Consider the following 4,823-nt stretch of genomic DNA (forward strand, 5'->3'; position numbering starts at 1 on the left):
AAAAAAAAAAGTAAACACATTTAAAGAGTAATTGGAAAGGTCCTTGTGGCGGCAGCCATTATTTGGAAGCCATTATTTGGTGACCAGGAAGCAAGAAGCACTGTTTCAAAGTTTAGAAGACATGACACAAACTCATGAGGCTGGGAGGTGTGAGAAGAACCGTTGACTGGACAGGTACAGCACCAAACATAACACCATGGGTCAGTGCTATGAGGGATCTGCACTTAAGTCTAGTAGGGATCCCACCCAGGCAACTTCACTGAGGCCAAAATCACAGTTCCCCAGAACCAGCGTCTGTAGTATACCACCAGGGTCAAAGCCAAGACAGTTCTGAGGAGGTTGGTCTTCCCCCCAAAATACTGTATTGACCAATCACAAGAGCTACAGAAATGACAGATGGATCCCTGGAGTAGAGATTCCTACCGCTGGGGTTCATTGGCTCCAGAGGGGTACATTGCAAAAAGCTTGGATCTGTGGTTTTACTGGAGTTGGATCTTTTGGCCTCTTTAGCTCTCCACTCATCTGCCAGGTCCTGTTTCTATAAAACTAGGTGTTTTCCTTTCCAATAGTTGATCATCTGAGGGTTTGGAGAGTGCTGACAATGTGCACAGGATTCACAACTGTCTCCTGGCGAACTTCTTTGATAGAAATCTCTTTGCCTTGGAACTAATGCAGGTGGTGGAGACACACTTCTTCCCAGTAACTGCCGTAGCTTATGAACCTCAGATTGGAGAGTGGACGTTCCGGGGAGCCAACTTTGTCTTCCACTTTGGAAAGCAAATAACGGAAATTAATGAGAATCTTGCCATAGACCCGTCTCCTGTACTGAGACACGATAAGGATACAGGATACATTGTAGTTGAGGAATGGAGTCTTTTCCTTGGAAAAATATCCAATCAGGTGACAGCCGGTGTTGTCCACTTCTGTCATAACATAGAACAGAAAGGGTTCCACATCATAATATAATGCCTTGTGGTCCAGAAAAAGCTTGGCCAACAGGCATAGGTTTGGGCAGTAGGCTTTGGTTTTCCTGCTGTCTACTTCAAACGTGAAGACTGAGCCCTTCTGATGTATCTCATCACTGGGTGGGTGTTTCCATACACATTTTTAGCCATGCGTTGGCTGAGTATCATTTGACCCTTTAGGTACTGTCAACAGAATTCACATACGTCGAGATGTCCCAGTCGCACATATTCTTCGGGATAGGAAGAGCAGTACCAAGTACTGAGCTCATAACCACCAAAAGCAATAGTTTTAATCATGTTGCTCGCCTCTGTGATTTGGTTTTACAGCCTTAACTTGTCCAGATCCTCTGAAGCCTGGGCTCATGCTCTATGGAAAAGATCTAAGTCAAACTGACCATTCAGGTTTTCCAAGAGAGTTTCTCGAGTGTTCCCATAGGTCTGTCTGTGTTCCATGGCAGTGATTACAAATGTCCTTTCACAGGACAGCTATCTCGTTAATTTTTATTAGTCAACGTTGGTTTGATTAATTTGCTAGCAGCTCATACAACTCGGACAAGCACTTTACTTACTGATTACTGGTTTCTTGCAAAGTATATTAAAGGAGGTGAGTGAACAGCCAGATGACAAAATACATAGAATGATGTCTGGGGGGCCCTGAGCACGAAGTTTGAGAGACACCAACCTGTTGGCATTTGGATGTGTTCTTGTTCACGCGCACAAAATAAAACAAGAACATCAAGAAGAAGCTCTTCAAACCCTGTGCTTTTGAGTTTTTACAGAGGCTTCATTATGTAAGCATGATTGATTACATCATTGCCTAATGATAATTAATTAAACCTCCATCCCGTCTCCTCTCCCAGGAGGTGATGTGGGGTGCTGAAGTTCCAACCCTCTAATCACTGGCAACCAGCCTCTATCCTTAGCTTATCAAGGGGCTTTCCAAAAATCATCTCACTTACATGAATTCAGATGTGGTTGAAAGGGGTTTGTTATGAATAACAGAAAATGTAGGTTTGTTAGAAAGCACTTTTAGCTATTTCTAAAGTTGAGCTGAAAACACCTTCCTGAAACATTCAGACATTCATTCGAGTTCAAGTTGCTTCCCGAAGAAAGATTTCACTACTTGAAACCCCCAACTAAATACCCCACTGCACTTTGAGCTGATCTCAGTGTGAGATATTTTTCCCAGTTTTCATTATCTTTGCCTTTGACTTGACTTTGGAAGCAAGTAGATTTGGGTCACATAAAGCCCCTCAATTTAAATTTCTTTTTTTCTAAATCTTTAAAAAAAAAACATTTTTATACTTTATTTTCAAGACAGAGAGAGACAGAGCACGAGTGGGGGAGGGGCAGAGAAAGAGGGAGACACAGAATCTGAAACAGGCTCCAGAGTCTGAGCTGTCAGCACACAGCCCAATGCGAGGCTTGAACCCACGAACTATGAGATCATGACCTGGGCTGAAGTCCGAAGCTCAACCGACTGAGCCACCCAGGTGCCCCTCAATTTGAATTTCTGAAATTGAAACCTCTGAAAAATGGAGCAGTTAGATTAGATCAATGTTTTCCAATCCAAACTGTACTGCAAAGTAATTATCGATGATAATAGGTCAGAGGAAGTAGGGATAAACAGCCAAGAAGGAAGTGAAGGAAGATCTGGGTGCAGGTGGTAATATTTGAACTTGGTTGTCCTTATCAGATGGAGGACCACTTCTAGTTCAAGAAGTTGGTGATTTTGTAAACTCTACCTTGAACTCTACTATTTATTTATTTTTTTAAATATTTATTTTTGAGAGAGAGACAGACTGTGAGTGGAGGAGGGGCAGAGAGAGAGGGAGACACAGAATCCGAAGCAGCTCCAGGCTCTGAGCTGTCAGCACAGATCCCAACATGGGACTCAAACTCACAAATCATGAGATCATGACCTGAGCCGGAGTCTGACACTCAACCAACTGAGCCACCCAGGCGCCTCTACCTTGAGCTCTTTTAAAAACAGTTTTGGTGATTTATATGATATTGAGATATTGGTATTGAAAGTAAACTTCTCAGTATCTCAGTGATACAAAAGACAGGTAAAGTTAAAGATTCGTTTGGCTTTAGAGGAGGCAAATGTTGAAACATGCATCTCTAATTTTCATGTTCCTTTTAGAAATGTCTATTTCTTTCCAAAATAGTTATTCAGGGTGATGATGAGTTTGTACCAAAAGCTTAGAAAATTATTCAACATTAGATAACTCATGCTAAAAAGGAAACAACCCACAAAACTAATAGGCAACCAACGGAATGGGAAAAGATAGTTGCAAAGGACATATAAGATAAAGGGTTAATATCCAAAATCTTTAAGGAANCTCAACAGCAGCACTCTCAACAATAGCTAAAGCATGGAAAGAGCCTAAGTGTCCATCAACGGATGAATGGATCAAGAAGATGTGGTTTATCTATCCAATGGAATACTATATGGCAATGAGAAAGAATGAAATCTGGCCATGTGTAGCAACATGGATGGACCTTGAGGGTGTTATGGTGAGCGAAATAAGTCAGGCAGAGAAGGACAAATATCATATGTTTGCACATATAGGAGGATTAGGAGGAACTTAACGGAGGACCATGGGGGAGAAGAAGGGGAGAAATGGTGGGGGAAAGGGAGAGACGCAAACCATGAGAGACTCTTGAATGCTGAGAACAAACTCAGGACTCATAGGTGTGGGGGGGAGGGGGGAGATGGGCATGGAAGAGGGCACGTGTGGGGATGAGCACCGGGTGTTATATGGAAACCAACTTGACAATAAACTATTTGAAAAAAAAAACCCTCATACTAAAGAAGTTCCTCTGAATGCAATGACTGTTTATTATTAAATTACTGTTTTTCTTTTATCAAATTTACATTTTCCTTTATAAAATTTCCTCTTAAGGAAATCAGCGGGGCAAAGTTTCCTATAAGTGCTCATTCCTTGCCTTGTATGATAGACTTCATGCTAAAGGAAATCCTCAGCTCAAATATCATCTCTGCTGAAATTTTTCCTAAGTAGGACTGGTCATTGTGTTTTTTATGTGCGTATAGTATTCTGTTCCTCCTTTTTTTATATGGCATATGTGCTTGCATTAGGATTATTTGTTTGTCATTTCTACTAGACAACTTGTAGGAAATTTTTTTTATCTTTAAAAAAATTTTTTTTAAATTTACTTTTGAGACAGAAAGAGACAAAGCATGAGTGGGGGAGGGGTAGAGAGAGAGGGAGACCCAGAATCCGAAACAGGCTCCAGGCTTTGAGGTGTCAGCACAGAACCCGATGCGGGTCTTGAACCCACGAACCATGAGATCATGACCTGAACCGAAGTCGGAAGCTTAACCGACTGAGCCACCCAGGTGCCCCATTATATCTTTATTTTGTATCATTTTTTTTACAGTGTAGTTAACATATAGTTTAATATTGGTCCCCAGAATAGAATTTAGTGATTCACCATTTACATGTAACACCCAGTGCTCATCACAAGTAAAGCTTCTCTTATTGTTCTTTTTTTAAAATAATTTATTTTGAGAGAAAGAGAGTACATTTGCATGCGAGTGGGGAAGGGCAGAGAGAGTAGGAGAGAGAGAGAATCCCAAGCGGGCTCCACCCTGTCAGCAGAACCTCGGGGCTCCATCCCACGACCCTGGGATCATGACCTGAGCCAAGGTCAAGAGTCAGCCACTTAACTGAGCCACCCAGGTGCCCTAATGCTTTTAATGTTCTAATCAGGAAATTACAAGGCTTGGGGGAGCTGTGAGTCAGGAATGAAGGACGTAGGCCTTATTTATTATTATCAATTACTATATCACAGTGCACAAAGGATTTCTGTCTTATATATCACACTAATAAA

The 4,823-nt window shown here is 41.6% G+C and overlaps 1 pseudogene; it reads right to left on the reverse strand.

Moving 5' to 3' along the window:
- Positions 1-313: 313 nt before the first annotated feature.
- On the reverse strand, positions 314-1,418 carry LOC144227415 (histone acetyltransferase KAT7 pseudogene; annotated as a pseudogene).
- Between the last annotated feature and the right edge of the window lie 3,405 nt (positions 1,419-4,823).

This window comes from Crocuta crocuta, unplaced genomic scaffold (assembly GCF_008692635.1).
Source record: "Crocuta crocuta isolate KB4526 unplaced genomic scaffold, BGI_CrCroc_1.0 scaffold72, whole genome shotgun sequence".
NCBI classification, from domain to species: domain Eukaryota; kingdom Metazoa; phylum Chordata; class Mammalia; order Carnivora; family Hyaenidae; genus Crocuta; species Crocuta crocuta.